Source organism: Triticum dicoccoides, chromosome 7A (genome assembly GCF_002162155.2).
Source record: "Triticum dicoccoides isolate Atlit2015 ecotype Zavitan chromosome 7A, WEW_v2.0, whole genome shotgun sequence".
NCBI classification, from domain to species: Eukaryota; Viridiplantae; Streptophyta; class Magnoliopsida; order Poales; family Poaceae; genus Triticum; species Triticum dicoccoides.
The window spans coordinates 598,673,064-598,696,307 of NC_041392.1; positions in this window are offsets into that span (position 1 = coordinate 598,673,064).

Below are 23,244 nucleotides of genomic sequence, written 5' to 3' on the forward strand. Positions count from 1 at the left end.
TAGTGTAGCATGTTACTGCTTTCCGTTAATCCTATTCTGTTGCATAGCCCGTCATTGTTGCTCCAGCTGTTGATACCTTACCTGCAATCCTAAATGCTTAGTATAGGATGCTAGTTTACCATCAGTGGCCCTACATTCTTGTCCGTCTGCCATGCTATACTATCGGGCCGTGATCACTTGGGAGGTGGTCACGGGTATATACTTATACATAATATATGATTCTTGTGGTGATTAAAGTCGGGTCGGCTCGTAGGAGTACCCGCGAGTGATTCCGATGTTGGGGGCTGAAGGGGCAGGTGACTCCATCCCGGTAGAGGTGGGCCTAAGTTCCCGAAGGCCCCCGACGGTTACTTTGTGGCGGAGCGACAGGGCAGGTTGAGACCACCTAGGAGAGAGGTGGGTCTGGCCCTGGTCGGCGTTCGCGGTTACTTCAAGATAACACACTTAACGAGATCTTGGTATTTGATCTGAGTCTGGCTACTGGCCTATACGCACTAACCATCTACGCGGGGACAGTTATGGGCACTCGACGTCATGGTATCAGCCGAAGCCTTCGTGACGTCAGCGACTGAGTGGCGCGCGCCGGGTTGGACCACGTAACGCAACTTCCTTTGTAATGGAGGTTGCTAGGTCTGCTCACCGGCCGTGTACGCAACATGCAGGTGTGCAATGGGCGATGGGCCCAGACCCCTGCGCCATAGGATTTAGACTGGCGTGCTGACCTCTCTGTTGTGCCTAGGTAGGGCTGCGACGTGTTGATCTTTTGAGGCTGGGCATGACCCAGAAAAGTGTGTCCGGACAAAGGGGATCGAGCGTGTTGGGAAATGTGGTGCACCCCTGCAGGGAAGTTGATCTATTCGAATAGCCGTGTCCCTCGGTAAAAGGACGACCCAGAGTTGTACCTTGACCTTATGACAACTAGAACCAGATACTTAATAAAACACACCCTTCCAAGTGCCAGATACAACCAGTGATCGCTCTCTCACAGGGCGACGAGGGGAGGATCATCGGTTAGGATTATGCTATGCGATGCTACTTGGTGAACTTACCATCTACTCTCTTCTCCTGCTGCAAGATGGAGGTTACCAGAAGCGTAGTCTTCGAAAGGACTAGCTATCCCCCTCTTATTTCAGCATTCTGCAGTTCAGTCCACATATGATACCCCTTTTTCATTTGATACCAATGCATACATATATAGTGTAGCTCCTTGCTTGCGAGTACTTTGGATGAGTACTCACGGTTGCTTTTCTCCCCCTTTTCCCCTTTCCTATACCCAATTGCTGCGACCAGACGTTGGAGCCCAGGAGCCAGACGCCACTGTCGACGACGACTCCTACTACACTAGAGGTGCCTACTACTACGTGCAGCCCGCTGACGACGACCAGGAGTAGTTTAGGAGGATCCCAGGCAGGAGGCCTGCGCCTCTTTCGATCTGTATCCCAGTTTGTGCTAGCCTTCGTAAGGCTAACTTGTTTAACTTATGTCTGTACTCAGATATTGTTGCTTCCGCTGACTCGTCTATGATCGAGCTCTTGTATTCGAGCCCTCGAGGCCCCTGGCTTGTAATATGATGCTTGTATGACTTATTTTATTTGTAGAGTTGTGTTGTGATATCTTCCCGTGAGTCCCTGATCTTGATCGTACACATTTGCGTGTATGATTAGTGTACGGTCAAATCGGGGGCGTCACAAGTTGGTATCAGAGCCGACTACCTGTAGGAATCCCCCTTTCCAACTCCTTGGCCGAAGTCGAGTCTAGTCATTGAAAAACTTTTACTAACATGGCTGTGCGGGTTACGGGCCCACGTCGCCATCTGGGTGGTATTAGGATCTTTTACTCCTCGATCCTTACTCTGGGACTCTGAACTCTCTTCTATTCGGGTTAAATGAATTTTGCTAAATCTAACATTAGGATCTCGTTATCACTTTCTCCTGGAGAGCCCTTCATTACAGATGATCGACTGCTTCAACAGAAGATCCTGATAATACTCTCCGATGTTCTCCCGAAACTTTGTGCCATTGCTTTTGCAATTCCCTACCACCGAAAAATCCCTATGGATAAATACTGACACCTGTCGTTCTTACTTTTATTCCCAGTTGGTCTTGTTATTACAAGATACCCCGAAATACTCGTTGTTGTTTCCATAATCCTTTGAGCTTACTGCCTTGCTGTTCTTTGTCACCTAAATACCCCTACGGATAATTCTCGCACTTATCGAGTATCCGCTCATCCCCCAGTTGTTCATGTGTTTCACAATGGTCATCGAAATACTATTCGATCCTCCAAAAATCCTTAGTAGCTTATTGCTCTGCAATACTTGTCTGCTTGCATGATGGATGCTTTCCATATGTCTGGCAATATTCGTTAGTATCCTTAGACACCGTCATTTTGATCCCTTTGATTCAACATGAGTGCGAATGCACACAATCATCAGTTGATCCTTTTAAATTATCTTTCCGGCTCAGACGTCATTTTAAACATGAGCTGGTTCTCAACAAATCCAATTGCCGTCGATTGTACCCCTAAGGCTATTCAACTTATCCATCCCTAATCAGAACATTGCTTCTGATCCCTTGATTTGAAAATCGTAATTCCTTTGCATTTGAGCTCTGGATTAGTCAGTTCTTTCCATAATCCAATGCCTTTGCATTGTTACTTCCTCTGGTTGTGTGCCGATGCTCACGTCAGCTCTGTTATGGACCGGCAGATCCTTTAATGGATTTTATCCGACAGCGTCCTTCATATTCAATAACCTTGTGAGCCTTCCCTCGGATACATAATGCCTTTGGTAAATGGTATCATCTACTTTCTCAACCTTGCTCTACTTTCGAGCTTGTGATATTTACTCTTGAAACTTGTGGTATATGTTTCTAAGAAGCCCCTATGGGTTGAACATATGCCTTCTCTAAACTGTGTGAACTCGAAAGTTTTGACGAGTCATACACTTCTGGTATTTTGCCAGATAAAATTTCAACACTACAACTTCTTCGAAAGTGAGAAGTGAATGAAAGGTTATGCATTGGAGAAGTGGGAGTCGACCTTGAACTTTGTGTTCATGCCCATCGACACGATGTAGATCTTATCATTAAAGCTTCTCTTAAATTAAATTATTTTCTTGGTATAAGTTCATCTTATATCTGGGATCTGACCTTTTTTCAATCATGGTTCCGACCATGTTCTCCTTTAAATACCATTTCTCATGCAAGTTTAAGCACTTGTCTTCTGCAGAGTAATACCCTAGTCCAACCTCTACTTTGATCTGTCATCGAGTATTACCCCCTGGTATCTCGAGATTATCATGGAACTGCATAACCTCTTATGAGTTCTTCATCAAGTACTACATTCTCACGGATTCCAATTTTTCACGGGATCTGAGTTATTAAACACTCAAAGACACCGATAACTGAATCGAGCTCGCACCGCGATTAAACAACTCTTGGTAACCTTCATTACTTACGAATTTGAACTCGATCACGTAAGTCCTAGCCTGCTCGACTATATCATTGTCATGCCGATTTTAAACTGTGCTAGCTGGTCCTTCTTTCTAGAGCAAAAATTTCGGGGTGAGCTAATCTTACGTCGATCTTCCTCGTCATAACAATTGTCCTTGAATGACAAGCTTGATTTCAAGTTTGTGTCGTACCTCTGGTTTCAATAACTTCTCGGTTCATCATTCCATTGACTTGATGTCATCGCCGATCGGTTACATCTTCTTGAAACCTCTCGACAAATGTGTCGTGATCATCATCAACATTTTAACCCCTTCCAAGGTATCAATTGAATTCATGATGAGAAGTACCCTCCTTACCCTCGATGAGTTGTGTTATCATCGACCACTTTATTGCCTTCCGTTCAACACAAACTTGTTCGTGTCTCTAGCAACCCTATTGCTTTGAAGTAAATGGTCGATATTTCATTCTTAGACCATTGGTTATCGAACCACCATTCTAACATTGATCATGCTACTTAAGCCCATATTTCGGGTGCACCTTTCAACCAATGTTTAACCGAGTATGTTTTCCTCGAGCATACATCATTATATCATTTGATCTAACTAATGTTATCTCCTTGTTCGCATAATTGTAGAAACCCATCTTTTGGAAGTCTCGGTGAATTGTCGCTGAGTTTATCAGCTACCTTCTCATCCCCTCCTTGGTTTAATGATGAACTATTGTTTCAAGAACCCACTCCCATAGTTCATTTCCCGAGAATCTTGCAATGTCTTTTCGTCTATTTGTGTTGCACCTTTTCTTCTCGGACATCCTGAGTCTGAGGTATCATGACACCCATCGGATCTGAATCTCGGTCAGATATGATGGTTGGGACATTTCCAAGAGTTATAACATTGGTCTTTATATGAACCGGTAAGGTGATGTCATGCCTAGCACACCTGGCCGGAAGACCTATTGTTGTAGTTTCCTTTTTGGCAAGGTTATTCTTCCGTGAGGAAATTGTAAGACTTATTCCATAAGTTGTTCCTGATGGATCCTTTTTGTTTCCAAAGTCTGATCTTCACCGAATGACCATGTCAATGCTATCTCGAAGCATGTCCATGGTACTCCGATTTTGAACAGGAACAATTGAAGCCCAATGTTAAATGTTTCCTGCTCAATTATCCAAACACCGCTGTATGGATAATGTCATGAAAATTCTCTCCCGTACCTAAAGAGTTTTCTACATTATATCATGTCATGGATATCATGATCTGCTTGTCCTTGGGAAGGATATACCCTTGAAATATGTGTTTAAACACATTTTCCTTTCCATTGTTCTGTTTAATCTGATAATCATTTTTTCCCTTCCATTGGTTGGTTTAACGTTTCTTGTGATCTATATGATCTAAGCAGTAATACTCTCCTGCTTATCTAAACACCTCGATGTACCACTCTATCAGTAAGTCCCTGTTACTATTGTTGATGACATTCCGGTAACCGCCGATGGAGGAGAACTTTGCCTATTGGTCCGCCTCGTTCAACGAGCAGGAAAATGGTTCTCTTCATCCCTCGCCCTTGGTACCGATGTTGTTGCCGACATAACTGACAGACTATCCTCTGACGTGCCATGTTTACATGGTCATACAAGACGTCACCGCCCTTCCTACCGTTAACTCACATGGTGGGCCCATAACCCACAGTTCCACAGGATCGAAACCTGACTCTCCTGTACACCCTGTTGTCCAAGTTATCTCTTGCGCCTGACTTCGTATGTAATTCATGGGTCACCTTCCTAGTGATCTATTCTGGAATCAGACACAATACTTATTCCCGTTGCTTTGAACCCCTTTCACGCCCTGTTTCAGGCATCGAACGATTGCCTGCCCGCTCAAAATTTCTCATGATACCTTCTTACTTTGCTCTCAATATTTTCTTAAGTTTCAAATTCGAGAGTTACTTTCCACCACCTTTCCCGATGTTATTGACCAAATAGTTAACCTTGTCGAGGTCCGTTCTCCAGGAATACCCCCCTTATTCTTTCATAAGTACGATGGAGTTCCCGAAGAAAGGATGCCGACTTCATCATCATGAATCAAAGCAGAGAAATGAAGACATCAACGTCATGGATCGACCTCTTCGAGAAGAGCAACCAAGACCGAGAAAATTCGTTAGAATTTCGTAACCAGAACTTTCCACTTCTCCACCTCTTAAATCTCGGGATGAGATTTCTTGTAGTGGAGGAGATTTGTAACACCCCCAGCGTCATACTACGATAACCTCACCCTAATGATGCCAGGTCACCATGCTTACTGTGCTGATTATCACTTGATGAAAAATCGGAGTCAAATACAAATTCAAAATGACAAGTCAAATTATAGTTTCTTAAAACAGTGATTTAAAAATGTTCAAAATGTTGAAGATATTCACTAACTATTTAACAATCAGCAAACTACATTTTAAAAATTATTTAAATACCCTAAAACAATTAAAACATGGGCCCAAACATTATTTTAGTTGCCTTTTAAATTATATATAAAAAAGAAAACTTCCAATCTTTTTCATTTAAGTGCCAAACTTTAGTGACAGTAAGGTATATTGCATGCTAAATTTTGAGATCAGCCACACATTTTGCAAAATGGGTTAATACAAAAAAAAGAAGTGCAAGCAGGAAAAGAAATGAAAAGGCTAGAGACAACACTGTTTCACCTATAGCACATAGGTACAGTGCGAGGCCCAGTCCACGAACAGCCTTCTCCTTCCTGTACAGAGGAGGAGGCAGGAGATGTGCGTGTCGCACATCCATGACCGCCGTGGCCGTAGATGGCCGCCACGTCGATCCCCTCCGTTTATAACTGTGCCAACGCGAACCCTAGATCGCCCTCATCCATTCCCCCCTCTTTTCCCCATCACCCCCTTCTTCTTCTGCTTAGAATCGAGCTTGGATACTCGCACGGTGACCGCGCTGGTCATCGTCATTACCGCGGCCACCGTCGTCGCCGACGCGTGGGAGGACGTCTAGGAGGCCCGCCACGGACTTCTTCATCCGTCCTGAGCACCGAACGAAGCCGAGGTGGCCTGTGCGCTCGCCATCGAGCTAGTCTTCGTCGCGTACGTTGTCGTCGTCCATCGTTGATTACCACCATTCCGGTCCACCTCGATCTTCCCCGAGCACATCAATGGACTCGCAGTGAGCTTCTCCCCCAGATCCCCCTTCCCCCACTTTGATTCGGTTGCCGTTAGCTGTCCCTGAGCTTGCCGTGGCCGCGGCCCCTGCGCCCGAAGCCACCGGCGCTCACACTCCCGCTCGCCCCTGACTACGGCTGGGCCACACCCTAGCGGCTCCTGTCGCGCGCCCCGCATCGCCTACCTGCGCCTGCCCTACGCACGTCGCCATTCGCTGCCACGGTTCTGTGTGCTGCTCAGCTCGTGCTTGCTGCTCCCTGCGTCCCGTGCTGCCCCTCTCGCGCTCATGACACGCTTCAATGGACCCGCCGCCGTTCGCAAGCACGCCACACCCACCGGCGGCCGCCCGTGCCCGCGCGGCTCCTCCCCCGCGCTCGTCCCTGTGCCCATGGCCGCGGGCGCCTGACGCCCCCCCCCGCGCGTGCGCTCGCCTAACTCCCCGCTTGCACCCGCCCCTGCTGGACCGCCGCCGCTGCCTCCGCACGTCGCTAGCGCCGGCAGTCGCGCCCCAACCACCCCTCCTCGCCGGCTACGCCTCCCCCCGCTCGCGGCTGCGCCAGCCGGCCGGCCTCGCTGTGCCTCTGGTCGCCGGCGCGCACAGAGCATCCATCCGGCCTCGGTGTCGATGGCTACCAGGCCCATGGCCTTTTTATTAGGCGCTAACCCCCCCCACTAACAAATGGTCCCCCAGCACTAATTAAAAGGTTAGGTTAGTCTTACTAAAAGGTGACACTTACGGATGGGCCCCACGTGCTAACTAAGTTATCAAAAAAATTTAAAGACACTGCTAATAGTGGAGTCAATGACAGGTGGGTCCTCCTGGTCAGTTGACCAGCCAACAGTCCACTGTTGACTGCTGACTAGGCAGTCAACAAGGCCCCACGTGTCAGCCTCATTGGGCCTCTGACTGTGTACGCTTTTGTGTACCCATAGCCTTTTCCCTTTAATTTTAGAATTATTAATAATTTCAGAATACTGTTTAAAACTTTAGAAATTCATATAAAATAATCCGCAAGTCAGATGAAAAAGTTTTATACATGAAAATTGCTCAGAACGACGAGACGAATCTGAATACACACCCCATTCGTCCGTCATACATCCCTAGCATAGCGAACACACAACTTTCCCCCTCTGATTCATCTGTCCAAAAACGCAAAACACCGGGAATACTTTTCCGGATGTTTCCCCCCTACACCGGTACCACCTCGTACCGCGTTAGGGCACACCTGACTTCACGCTTTGTCATGTCATGCATCGTCATGCATTTGTTTGCATTATATTTATTGTTTCTTCCCCCTCTTCTCTCGCTAGACACCGAGACCGACGCCACTGCTACCCAGTACGACTACGGTGTTGACGACCCCTCTCTCTTGCCAGAGCAACCAGGCAAGCCCCCATTTTGATCACCAGATATCGCCTACTCTTCTCTCTACTGCTTGCATCAGAGTAGTGTAGCATGTTACTGCTTTCCGTTAATCCTATTCTGTTGCATAGCCCGTCATTGTTGCTCCAGCTGTTGATACCTTACCTGCAATCCTAAATGCTTAGTATAGAATACCTTACCTACATTCTTGTCTGTCTGCCATGCTATACTATCGGGCTGTGATCACTTGGGAGGTGGTCACGGGTATATACTTATACATAATATATGATTCTTGTGGTGATTAAAGTCGGGTCGGCTGGTAGGAGTACCCGCGAGTGATTCCGATGTTGGGGGCTGAAGGGGCAGGTGACTCCATCCCGGTAGAGGTGGGCCTGAGTTCCCGAAGGCCCCCGACGGTTACTTTGTGGCGGAGCGACAGGGCAGGTTGAGACCACCTAGGAGAGAGGTGGGCCTGGCCCTGGTCGGCGTTCGCGGTTACTTCAAGATAACACGCTTAACGAGATCTTGGTATTTGATCTGAGTCTAGCTACTGGCCTATACGCACTAACCATCTACGCGGGGACAGTTATGGGCACTCGACATCGTGGTATCAGCCGAAGCCTTCGTGACATCAGCGACTGAGTGGCGCGCGCCGAGTTGGACCGCGTAACGCAACTTCCTTTGTAATGGAGGTTGCTAGGTCTGCTCACTGGCCGCGTACGCAATGTGCAGGTGTGCAATGGGCGATGGGCCCAGACCCCTGCGCCATAGGATTTAGACCGGCGTGCTGACCTCTCTGTTGTGCCTAGGTAGGGCTGCGACGTGTTGATCTTCTGAGGCCGGGCATGACCCAGAAAAGTGTGTCCTGACAAAGGGGATCGAGCGTGTTGGGAAATGTGGTGCACCCCTGCAGGGAAGTTGATCTATTCGAATAGTCATGTCCCTTGGTAAAAGGATGACCCGGAGTTGTACCTTGACCTTATGACAACTAGAACTAGATACTTAATAAAACACACCCTTCCAAGTGCCAGATACAACCGGTGATCGCTCTCTCACAGGGCGACGAGGGGAGGATCATCGGTTAGGATTATGCTATGCGATGCTACTTGGTGAACTTACCATCTACTCTCTTCTCCTGCTGCAAGATGGAGGTTACCAGAAGCGTATCTTCGAAAGGACTAGCTATCCCCCTCTTATTTCGGCATTCTGCAGTTCAGTCCACATATGATACCCCTTTTTCATTTGATACCAATGCATACATATGTAATGTAGCTCCTTGCTTGCGAGTACTTTGGATGAATACTCACGGTTGCTTTTTCTCCCCCTTTTCCCCTTTGCTATACCCTATTGCTGCGACCAGACGCTGGAGCCCAGGAGCCAGACGCCACTGTCGACGACGACTCCTACTACACTAGAGGTGCCTACTACTACGTGCAGCCCGCTGACGACGACCAGGAGTAGTTTAGGGGGATCCCAGGCAGGAGGCCTGCTCCTCTTTCGATCTGTATCCCAGTTTGTGCTAGCCTTCATAAGGCAAACTTGTTTAACTTATGTCTGTACTCAGATATTGTTGCTTCCGCTAACTCGTCTATGATCGAGCTCTTGTATTCGAGCCCTCGAGGCCCCTGGCTTGTAATATGATGCTTGTATGACTTATTTTATTTGTAGAGTTGTGTTGTGATATCTTCTAGTGAGTCCCTGATCTTGATCATACACATTTGCGTGTATGATTAGTGTACGATCAAATCGGGGGCGTCACAGCCGGGACCAGCATCTTCGTCAGAAGTGGGATGGCCGGGTCTTCGGGCAGCGGGGTCGGACAATGGATCCGCTCCGCCTTCTTCGTCCAGTTCTGGGAGAGTTGAATAAACACGCGTTAAGCGTTTCCTTTGGGTCACGCGGATAGAAAAGTTTGATAAACTCACCGAACTTGCAGGGCGGGACAGTTGGTACCCGCGGTCCTCGGCGGAGTCCGGCCATGATTATTCTGGACTTGAAAAGCACCTTCCAAATGTCCTTGTGCGAGGATCCAAAGAACCCTCGCAAGGTTTGGTGCCTGGCCGGATCGAATTCCCATAGATCGCAAGTCCGGTGTTGACAGGGCAATATCCGACGGACCAACATCACCTGGACTACGTTGACAAGTTCAATGTTCTTATCTCCCATATCTTTAACGCGCGTCTGGAGCACCGACAGTTCGTCAGACGAGGACCGGTCCAAGCCTTTCTTAACCCAGGATGTAAGCCGCAAAGGGGCGCCGGATCAAAACTCGGGAGAGGCGGCCCATTCCTTGCCGCACGACTCAGTGATGTAAAACCACTGTTGTTGCAACTCCTTGACAGAATCATTAAAGGTTCCCGTTGGCCATATGACGTTGGGCATCTTGCTCACCATAGAGCCCCCGCACTCGGCGTGCTCGCTGCCCACCACCTTGAGCTTCACATTGAAAACCTTCAGCCATAATCCGAAGTGCAGCGAAATGCGGAGAAAAGCCTCGCACACAACAATGAATGTCGAGATATTGAGGAAGGAATTAGGGGACATATCATGAAGATCGATCCCATTATGATACATAATGCCACGAACGAACAGGTGGAGGGGAAACCCTAGCCCGCGGACAAAGTAAGGGAGGAATACAACCCTCTCATGGTGTTCCGGAGTGGGGACGATCTGTCCCGCCGTCGGGAGACGGTGGCTGATTTTCTTGGCCAGATACCCGGCCTCGCGAAGCTTTTTGATATCCTTCTCTCGGACGGTAGAGGCCATCCATTTGCCTCCTGCTCCGGATCCGGACATCTTTGGAAGACCTTTTGTGGGCAGAGAAGGTGAACGCTTAGGCGCTAGAGCCTGAGCAGAAGGGAATGAATTGGGAAGAAGGTGTGGGTGAAAAGAGTGAATCCTTGTCCCTTTATAAGGGCAGAACAGGCGATGCGCCTCCCCACTCACCTGGTAAATCCTCTTATTCCCCAAGCACCGTAATTGATGGCGCGGTTGGGTTACCCACATCCGTATTGATGAGAATCCCGTGATAAGGGGACACGATCTCTGCTTCAACAAGACGTGCCAAGGAAACCACCTCGTGATATGTGCAGTAGCTGGTTGAGAAAAACGGTGCGAATAATGATCTGGCCGTGGTATGATGTCACGTTGTCGAACGTAACAGCAGATTAGATTTGTGGAAATATTATTATCTATACGGTGGTATGTGGAACTTGTTTTGCAGAGCCGGACACTATCCTTGTGTTCAATCTTCTATGGAATATTCAGAGGAGGAACCTGCCTTGCAATGCCGAAGACAAATCTACGCGCCGAACTCATCGTCATTGAAGCCTGGTTCAGGGGCTACTGAGGGAGTCCTGGATTAGGGGGTCTCCGGACAGCCGGGCTATATCCTTTGGCTGGACTGTTGGACTATGAAGATACAAGATTGAAGACTTCGTCCCGTGTCCAGATGGGATTCTCCTTGGCGTGGAAGGCAAGCTTGGCAATACGGATATGTAGATCTCCTCCCTTGTAACCGACTCTGTGTAACCCTAGCCCCCTCCGGTGTCTATATAAACCGGAGGATTTAGTCCGTAGGACAACAACAATCATACCATAGGCTAGCTTCTAGGGTTTAGCCTCTACGATCTCGTGGTAGATCAACTCTTGTAATACTCATATCATCAAGATTAATCAAGAAGGATGTAGGGTATTACCTCCATCAAGAGGGCCCGAACCTGGGTAAACATCGTGTCCCCTGCCTCCTGTTACCATCCGCCTTAGATGCATTGTTCAGGACCCCCTACCCGAGATCCGCCGGGTTTGACACCGACAGTCAGGATCCCACTTTTGGCTCTAGTTGGAGAAGATCATGTTCATGTAGGTGGATGTGCCTCGAAGGGATGTGGAGATGTTGCTCTATTGATGATGACATCTCCTTGTGCATGATTTGCTTGATGTGCAAGGTGTAGTAGAAGTATTGCCCCTAAGTTGAGCAAATAACCGACGTCAAGGTTTGCATCTTTCTCGAGAATTAGCATATTCTCTTCATTTACCTTAGAAACTTCTCATCATGCCTGCAACGAGTTAGTGATAACATAATAGAAATAATGTATAGCAATTAGTTCTAATCATATATGAAAAAATATCATACCTGTGACATTTGATCACACTTGTTGATTTTACCAAGCCAGTGTAGTAAGGGTGATAGCCCAAGACTTTGGATGCTGGCAGTTATCAGAGATTGCCGGCTTATGAACAAAACCGGACCGGGTTAATAAACACCCTATATTTACCTTTATTTATACTAGCGACTTATAGTCGAAGACCAGGCCAGGTTAATAAACTCCGGTTAATGTCATATATGACTCAGAAGGCATTATAAGCCTTACTGTTTTCCAACAATGTATTACTATGTCACAAAAGAAAAAAAATCTCAAAAATACATTCAAATCAAAACAAAAGAAAAAATCCGAGGCTTTCATAGGCCGCCAAGCCAAAATATCTTCTTCAATGAAACTAGCATTAGCCACTGGAAGGTACGCGCTTTCCGTGAGCCGGCCCTCATTGACCCAATTGACATTTTAAACCGGATAAGTTTAGTTCTTATTTAAAGATAGACTTATCAGGAGTACGTGGGGTTAGAGCAGCATCGTGCATCACAGGCCGATTTATCCAAGTTTCAAGGAAGGCGGCTTTTCTGCCTGAGCTTCTCCTTGCTATCCATAAAACCATGCCCTCTCATGACAAACCACGTTTTAACCTTAACGAGTTCAGGGTCTTGTTTAAAAGATTGACTGTTAAGAGTTCGGTGGGTCAATCAGGATTACCTGATGGAGAAGCATCTGGCATACAGGCAAGATAACCCGGGGTTTTAGGTGAATACAGCTGGCTTCCAAGCCTGGCTTTTATAGCCTATCACAAGGTTATGAACTCTTTGTTCTTTAGAACAAAAGAGCCCCCAAGTGATATTTTGAGCTGTGCTCAAGAGGTACCCATGTTTGAGTCGTGCTTTTGCAACAGACTCTCTTTGGTCCCAAGTTTTTATGTGACCTATAGGCCGGATCAAAGGGTAATTATAACTTCGATGTATAAAGCAGAAGCCCCCATGTAACGAAGACTCATTAATTGAGAGAGGAAAAAACGACAGAGGCCCTGCTTTAGCAGGGATGTCGGCTTTATTATTTTTGATCGTAATATATACATTGTCAAAATATGTACATTGGATGAGCCGGTGGCTCAGGTGTAGTATGGCCTAAGCTGAGCAATATTCCAGGGCCGGCGGGTCTCCTCCTCCGACGTGCGTGAGTCCTTGTGGTCTCGGACATCGATAAGGTAATATGACCCATTGTTTAGATTCTTGCTGACCACAAAGGGTCCTTCCCAAGGTGGGGATAACTTGTGCATATCAGTCTGATCTTGGATAAGCCAGAGCACCAAGTCGCCTTCTTGAAAAGTTCTGGTTTTAACCCGGCGGCTATGATAACGGCGCAGATCTTGCTGGTAAATCACTGAACGAGCTGCTACTATGTCACGCTCCTCATCCAACAGATCAAGTGCTTCTTGTCGTGCTCTTTCATTGTCAGCTTCAACATAAGGCGCCACACGAGGCGAGTCATGATGGATGTCACTAGGGAGAACTGCCTCTGCTCCATAAACCATGAAGAAAGGTGTGTATCCCGTAGATCTGTTTGGGGTGGTATTGATGCTCCATAATATGGAAGGTAACTCCTCCACCCATCGTCCTCTGCAAGGGAACCATAAGCCGGGGTTTGATGCCTTTCAAGATCTCTTGGTTTGCTCTCTCAGCTTGACCGTTGGATTGAGGTGAGCTACTGATGATACATCAAGCCGGATATGCTCACGTTGACAAAATTCTTCCATAGCACCCTTAGAGAGATTAGTGCCATTATCTGTTATAATTCTATGTGGAAAGCCAAAACGGAAGATCACCTTCTTCATGAATTGAACCGCCGTTGTTGCATCACACTTACTGACCGGCTCTGCCTCTACCCACTTAGTGGACTTAGCAACCGCCACCAAAAGGTGGGTCTTCTTATCCTTGCATCTTATGAAAGGCCCAACCACATCGAGCCCCTAAACTGCGAATGGCCAAGTAATTGGAATCATCCTCAATTCTTGAGCCGACACATGGGCTCGACGTGCAAATTTCTGACATCCATCACACCTGCTGACAAGGTCCTCTACATCAGCATGAGCTGTTAGCCAATAAAACCCATGACGGAAAGCTTTAGCCACAAGGGACTTTGAACCGGAATGATGACCAAAATCTCCTTCATGAATTTCTCGTAAGATCTCACAGCCCTCTTATGGAGAAACACAACGCTGAAAGTCCCCTGTGACACTGCGATGATGTAACTCTCCATTGACAATCGTCATTGACTTAGACCGCCGGGTTATCTGCCTGGCTAAGGTTTCATCCTCAGGTAACTCGCCCCGGGTCATATAGGCCAAGTAAGGGTCTGTCCAATCTGGGATTACATGAAGAGCCGCCACCAACTTTCAGGAATAGACAAATCCTCCTCTGTAGGAATCTTAACCAGCGGGTTATGCAAAACGTCAAGAAAGACATTAGGCGGCACCAGCTTACGTTGAGAGCCCAACCGGCTTAAAGCGTCTGCCGCTTTGTTTTTCCTCCGATCAACGTGCTCAACTTGATAACCTTTGAAGTGACCAGCAATAATGTCCACCTCTCGCCAATAAGCCACCATGAGTGGATCCTTAGAATCCCAAGTACCAGAGACTTGTTGATCCACCAAATCTGAGTCAACGAAGCATCTAACCCGAGTTAAGTTCATTTCCTTAGCCATCCGAAGACCGTGGAGTAAGGCCTCATACTTGGCTGCATTGTTAGTACAAGGAAACATCAAACGAAGAACATAGCAAAATTTATCACCTCGAGGGGAAGCAAGAATAACTCCAGCCCCGAGCCCTCCAATTGCCTGGACCCATCAAAGTAAATAGTCCAATATGTGTTATCCGGCTTTTCCTCAGGCATCTGCAGCTCTGTCCAATCGTTGATGAAGTCCACCAGCGCTTGAGACTTGATGGCCGTGCGAGGCACATATTTTACCCCGTGAGGCCCAAGCTCAATGGCCCACTTAGCGACCCGGCAAGTTGCTTCTCTGTTTTGGATGATATCTCCCAAGGGAGCAGAGCTGACCATGGTGATGGAATGGCCCAGAAAATAATGTTTAAGCTTCCAGCTGGCCAAGAACACCCCATATACAAGCTTTTGCCAGTGTGGATACCTCTGCTTGGACTCAATAAGCACTTCGCTGATATAGTAAACCGGCCTTTGAACCGGATACTCCTTTCTTGCCTCCTTTCTTTCTACCACAATAGCAACACTGATGGCCTGACCATTAGCAGCCACATATAACAACAAAAGGTTCCTTATCAATAGGAGCCGCGAGTACTGGTGGCTCAACCAGCTCTTTCTTCCAATCCTCAAATGCTGCATCAGCAACATCACTCCAGACAAAGTTATCTGTCTTTTTCATCATCTGATACAGAGGGATAGCCTTCTCCCCCAACCGGCTTATGAACCGGCTTAACACTGCAATACGACCTACCAGACGCTGCACATCATTGATACACGCCGGCTTAGCCAGAGAGGTGATAGCTTTGATCTTCTCCGGATTAGCTTCAATTCCTCTGTTAGACACCAAAAAACCCAGGAGCTTGCCTGCCGGCACACCAAAAACACACTTGGCCGGGTTAAGCATCATCTTGTAAACTCGGAGATTATCAAATGTTTTCTTCAAATCATCTATCAATGACTCTTTCTCTCTGGATTTCACCATAATATCATCCACATAGGCATGAACATTACGCCTAATTTGGTTATGAAGGAAATTTTGCACACACCTCTGATAATTCGCCTGGGCACTCTTGAGCCCAAAAGGCATAGACACATAGCAGAAGGCACCAAAGGGAGTTAGGAAAGCCGTCTTCTCCTGGTCCTTAACTGCCATCTTGATCTGATGATAACCAGAATAAGCATCCAAAAAACTCAAATGCTCACAACCCGTCGTAGCATCAATAATCTGATCAATACGAGGGAGAGCAAAAGGATCAGCCGGACAAGCCTTGTTTAAATCCGTGTAGTCCACACACATACGCCAAGTGCCTTTTTATTAAGTACCAGCACCGGGTTAGCCAACCACTCGGAATGGAAAACTTCAATGATAAATCCAGCTGCCAAGAGCCGGGCCACTTCCTCTCTAATGACCTTCCGTCTCTCCTCATTAAAATGGCGAAGAAACTATTTGGCCGGCTTAAACTTTGGATCAATATTAAGAGTGTGATCAGCGAGTTGTCTCGGTACACCCTGCATGTCTGAAGGCTTTCATGCAAAGATGTCCCGGTTCTCACGGATGAACTCGATGAGTGCGCTTTCCTATTTTAGATCCAGATTAGCACTGATGCTGAACTGCTTGTATGAGTTGCCAGGAACAAAATCAACCATCTTGGTATCATCTGTCGACTTAAACTTTTAACACCGGATCATGCTCTATGGTTGGCTTTTTCAAAGATATCATATCTGCCAGCTCAACATTATCCTTGTAAAATTTCAACTCCTCCGTTGCACAAACTGACTCAGCATAAGTCGCACCCCCCTCTTCACACTCTAGAGCTATCTTATAGCTCCCATGCACTGTAATGGTTCCTTTGCAACCCGACATCTTGAGCGGCAGATACACGTAATACGGTCGCACCATGAACTTGGCATAAGCTGGCCGTCCAAACAGAGCGTGATATGGGCTGTGGATCTTGACCACTTCAAAGGTCAATGTTTCTGACCTAGAGTCATGATCATCTCCAAAAACAACTTCGAGAGCTATCTTACCGACTGGATATGCGGACTTACCAGGCACCATGCCATGGAAAACAATGTTTGACGGCTTAATATTTTTATCAGTCAACCCCATGCGACGGAAAGTTTCATAAGAAAGGATATTGATGCTGCTCCCTCCGTCCATGAGTACTTTGGTAAACTTATACCCTCTGACCTGTGGCGCAACCACCAAAGTCAAATGACCCTGATTATCAACCCGGGATGGATGATCTTCCCGACTCCACACGATGGGCTGCTCAGACCAACGTAGATAGCGAGGAACTGCCAGCTCAACAACATTGACTAATCTCTTATGAAGCTTCTGGTCACGCTTACACAAGCTAGTGGTAAACACATGATATTGCCCACTATTCAATTGCTTCAATTTGGTCTGGTAACTAGACTGTTGCTGTTGCTGACCCCCTTGATTACTTTGCTGGTTGTAACCTCCCTGGTTGTTGTGATTACCTTGATTTCCTTGGAAACCAGAGTTAGAACCGCCACCGCCATAACCCGGACCGTGAGAGCCGGGCCCGGAACCGCCACCTGGCCCATGGCTGTCATGGAAAAGATTTGAATTTTTGTACTCCTTCATGATGTGACAATCCTTCCATAGATGCCCGGATGGTCTTTCTTTTGTACCATGTCGTGGGCAGGGCTGATTCAACATACGCTCAAGATTGATGCCGGATCCGCCGGCTTGTGGGGGCGGTTTACCCTTACGATGCTGACCATTATTCTATGCATTGGTGTTAGCAACAAAGTCAAAACTATTATCATGTTTGCGCTTACTGTTGCCTCCCAGGTTATACTGCTGCCCCTTAGCGTTGCTGCTCCTCTTTCCCTTCCCCGTCTTATCATTATCAGACTCGGGGTCTTTGGTACTATCAGAGTTAGCATATTTAACCAGAGCCGTCATGAGCATCCCCATGTCATTGCAGTGGCGTTTAAGCCGCCCTAGTTTCCGCTTCAAGGGTGTGAAGTGCCAATTGTTCTCTAACATTAACACAACTGAGTCGGCATTGATGCGGTCCGAGGAGTGCAAGATTGTTGAGACCCGGCGCACCCAATGGGTTGTTGATTCAGCTTCTTCTTGAACACAGGCAGCCTGATCCACAATTGACATGGGTTGTTTACACGTATCTTTGAAGTTCTGGATAAACCGGGCTTTTAACTCGGCTCATGACCCGATGGAATTGGCAAGGAGCCCTTTCAACCAGGTGCAGGTCGTTCCTTCTAGCATCAGGGGAAAATACTTAGCACACGCAGCCTCGCTGACATCCAGCAACTCCATGGCCATCTCATAACTCTCAATCCATGCATCGGGACTTAAATCAGCTTTATAGATTGGCACCTTGCAAGGACCTTTGAAATCTTTGGGAAGACGCTCATTACGTAGATCCGGCACCAAGAATGGTATGCACAAGTTTCTAAAGGTTACACCTGGCTCCATAGAGGTGGTCGGACGAACCAGAGTTGGTTGACAAGCCGCATACTGAGCCGCCAGCTCAGCCTCTCGATGAGCTCTACCTTGATCCACCACGTCCTGGGCGTTTGCACCACCACCCGTCGGGTCATGCCCACGGGGCGGGTTACAGTTTCGCCCACAACTTGATACAGCCGGCTCATCGAGATGCCTGCTGTAACTCCGGCTTGGACGAGGGGTAGAATGAACTCGATCGCGGCTGTAAGAATAAGCCTGCTGTTGAACCAGTGCTGTCTGAAGAAGATCTCTAGCCCTTTGCATCTCGACCGCTGCTGGCGATTCACCTTCAACTGGGATGGCTGCCAATCGAGATGCCGCAGCGATCATGTTATCCAAAGGGTTGGAGTAATGACCCGGTGGCGTCGGCATGTGCTGTGGCGGGTTATTGTTCTGACGAGGTGGATCCATCACGCGCGGTTGAACCGGCGTACCCGTCCCAGGTGCTTCGACCCGGTTTACCCCTGCCGGGTTACTGGTTCCTGCTCCTGGCTGAAGGAAATATGCCCTAGAGGCAATAATAATGTTATTATTTTATTTCCTTATATCATGATAAATGTTTATTATTCATGCTAGAATTGTATTACCCGGAAACATAATACTTGTGTGAATACATAGACAAACTAAACGTCACTAGTATGCCTGACTAGCTCCTTAATCAAAGATGGTTATGTTTCCTAACCATAGACATGTGTTGTCATTTGATTAACGGGATCACATTATTAGGAGAATGATGTGATTGACATGACCCATTCCATTAGCTTAGCACCCGATCGTTTAGTATGTTGGTATTGCTTTCTTCATGACTTATACATGTTCCTATGACTATGAGATTATGCAACTCCCGTTTGCCGGAGGAACACTTTGTGTGCTACCAAACGTCACAATGTAACTGGGTGATTATAAAGGAGCTCTACAGGTGTCTCCAAAGGTAAATATTGGGTTGGCATATTTCGAGATTAGGATTTGTCACTCCGATTGTCGGAGAGGTATCTCTGGGCCCTCTCGGTAATGCACATCACATAAGCCTTGCAAGCATTGCAACTAATGAGTTAGTTGCGAGATGATGTATTACAAAACGAGTAAAGAGACTTGCCGGTAACGAGATTGAACTAGGTATTGAGATACCGACGATTGAATCTCGGGCAAGTAACATACCGATGACAAAGGGAACAACGTATGTTGTTATGCGGTCTGACCGATAAAGATCTTCGTAGAATATGTGGGAACCAATATGAGCATCCAGGTTCCGCTATTGGTTATTGACCGGAGACATGTCTCGGTCATGTCTACATTGTTCTCGAACCCGTAGGGTCCGCACGCTTAAGGTTTCGATGACATTTATATTATGAGTTTATGAGTTTTGATGTACCGAAGTTAGTTCGGAGTCTCGAATGTGATCACGGACATAACGAGGAGTCTCGAAATGGTTGAGACATAAAGATTGATATATTGGACGGCTATATTCGGACACCGGAAGTGTTCCGGGTGATTTCGGAGAAAACCGGAGTACCAGAGGGTTACGGAACCCCCCCCGGGAGAAGTAATGGGCCTTATGGGCCTTAGTGGAGAGAGACAAGGGCAGCTAGGGTGGGCCGCGCGCCTCCTCCCCTTGGTCCGAATTGGACTAGGAGAGGGGGGGCGGCGCCCCCCTTTCCTTCTCCCTCCCCACTTCCTTCCCCCTCCTAGTAGGAGCCCTACTCCTACTAGGAGGAGGACTCCTCCTTGGCGCGCCTATAGGTCCGGCCGGCCTCCTCCCCTTGCTCCTTTATATACGAGGGTAGGGGCACCCCTAGACACACAAGTTGATCCACGTGATCGTTTTCTTAGCCGTGTGCGGTGCCCCCTTCCACCATAATCCTTGATAATATTGTAGCGGTGCTTAGGCGAAGCCCTGCGATGGTAGAACATCAAGATCGTCACCACGCCGTCGTGCTGATGGAACTCTTCCCCGACACTTTGCTGGATCGGAGTCCGGGCATCGTCATCGAGCTGAACGTGTGCTAAAACTCGGAGGTGCCGTAGTTTCGGTGCTTGATCGGTCGGGCCGTGAAGACGTACGACTACATCAACCGCATTGTGCTAACGCTTCCGTTGTCGGTCTACAAGGGTACATAGATCACACTCTCCCTTCTCATTGCTATGCATCACCATGATCTTGCGTGTGCGTAGGATTTTTTTTTTGAAATTACTACGTTCCCCAACAGTGGCATCCGAGCCTAGGTTTTATGTGTTGATGTTATATGCACGAGTAGAACACAAGTGAGTTGTGGGCGATATAAGTCATACTGCTTACCAGCATGTCATACTTTGGTTCGGCGGTATTGTTGAAAGAAGCGGCCCGGACTGACATTACGCGTACGCTTACGCGAGACCGGTTCTCCCGACGTGCTTTGCACAAAGGTGGCTAGCGGGTGTCAGTTTCTCCAACTTTAGTTCAACCGAGTGTGGCTACGCCTGGTCCTTGCAAAGGTTAAAACAGCACCAACTTGACAAACTATCATTGTGGTTTTGATGCGTAGGTAAGATTGGTTCTTGCTTAAGCCCATAGCAGCCACGTAAAACTTGCAACAACAAAGTAGAGGACGTCTAACTTGTTTTTGTAGGGCATGTTGTGATGTGATATGGTCAAGACATGATGCTAAATTTTATTGTATGAGATGATCATGTTTTGTAACCAAGTTATCGGCAACTGGCAGGAGCCATATGGTTGTCGCTTTATTGTATGCAATGCAATTGCGCTGTAATGCTTTACTTTATCACTAAGCGGTAGCGATAGTCGTGGAAGCATAAGATTGGCGAGACAACAACGATGCTACGATGGTGATCAAGGTGTCGGGCCGGTGACGATGGTGATCACGACGGTGCTTCGAAGATGGAGATCACAAGCACAAGATGATGATGGCCATATCATATCACTTATATTGATTGCATGTGATGTTTATCTTTTATACATCTTATCTTTCTTTGATTGACGGTAGCATTTTAAGATGATCTCTCACTAATTATCAAGAAGTGTTCTCCCTGAGTATGCGCCATTGCGAAAGTTCTTCGTGCTGAGACACCACATGATGATCGGGTGTGATAGACTCTATGTTCAAATACAACGGGTGCAAAACAGTTGCACACGCGGAATACTCAGGTTATACTTGACGAGCCAAGCATATACATATATGGCCTCGGAACACGGAGACCGAAAGGTCGAGCGTGAATCATATAGTAGATATGATCAACATAGTGATGTTCACCAATGAAACTACTCCATCTCACGTGATGATCGGACATGGTTTAGCTGATTTGGATCACGTAATCACTTAGAGGATTAGAGGGATGTCTATCTAAGTGGGAGTTCTTTAGTAATATGATTAATTGAACCTAGATTTATCATGAACTTAGTACTTGATAGTATCTTGCTTGTTTATGTTTGATTGTAGATAGATGGCCCGTGTTGTTGTTCCGTTGAATTTTAATGCGTTCCTCGAGAAAGCAAAGTTGAAAGATGATGGTAGCAATTACACGGATTGGGTCCGTAACTTGAGGATTATCCTCATTGCTGCACAGAAGAATTACGTCCTGGAAGCACCGCTGGGTGCCAGGCCTGCTGCTGGAGCAACACCAGATGTTATGAACGTCTGGCAGAGCAAAGCTGATGACTACTTGATAGTTCAGTGTGCCATGCTTTACGTCTTAGAATCGGGACTTCAACGACGTTTTGAACGTCATGGAGCATATGAGATGTTCTAGGAGTTGAAGTTAATATTTTGAGCAAATTCCCGGATTGAGAGATATGAAGTCTCCAATAAGTTCTATAGCTGCATGATGGAGAAGAACAGTTCTGTCAGTGAGCATATACTCAAAATGTCTGGGTATAATAATCACTTGATTCAACTAGGAGTTAATCTTCCAGATGATTGCGTCATTGACAGAATTCTCCAATCACTGCCACCAAGCTACAAGAGCTTCGTGATGAACTATAATATGCAAGGGATGAATAAGACTATTCCCGAGCTCTTCGCAATGCTGAAAGCTGCGGAGGTAGAAATCAAGAAGGAGCATCAAGTGTTGATGGTCAACAAGACCACTAGTTTCAAGAAAAAGGGCAAAGGAAAGAAGAAGGGGAACTTCAAAAAGAACAGCAAACAAGTTGCTACTCAAGAGAAGAAACCCAAACCTGGACCTAAGCATGAAACTGAGTGCTTCTACTGCAAGCAGACTGGTCACTAGAAGCGGAACTGCCCCAAGTATTTGGCGGATAAGAAGGATGGAAGGTGAACAAAGGTATATGTGATATACATGTTATTGATGTGTACCTTACTAATGCTCGCAGTAGCACCTGGGTATTTGATACTGGTTCTGTTGGTACCATTTGCAACTCGAAACAGGGACTACGGATTAAGCGAAGATTGGCTAAGGACGAGGTGACGATGCGCATGGGAAATGGTTCCAAAGTCGATGTGATCACGGTCGGCACGCTACCTCTACATCTACCTTCGGGATTAGTATTAGACCTAAATAATTGTTATTTGGTGCCAGTGTTGAGCATGAACATTATATCTGGATCTTGTTTGATGCGAGACGATTATTCATTTAAATCAGAGAATAATGGTTGTTCTATTTATATGAGTAATATCTTTTATGGTCATGCACCCTTAAAGAGTGGTCTATTCTTATTAAATCTTGATAGTAGTGATACACATATTCATAATGTTGAAGCCAAAAGATGCAGAGTTGATAATGATAGTGCAACTTATTTGTGGCACTGCCGTTTGGGTCATATCGGTGTAAAGCGCATGAAGAAACTCCATACTGATGGACTTTTGGAACCACTTGATTATGAATCACTTGGTACTTGCGAACCGTGCCTTATGGGTAAGATGACAAAAACACCGTTCTCCGGTACTATGGAGAGAGCAACAGATTTGTTGGAAATCATACATAC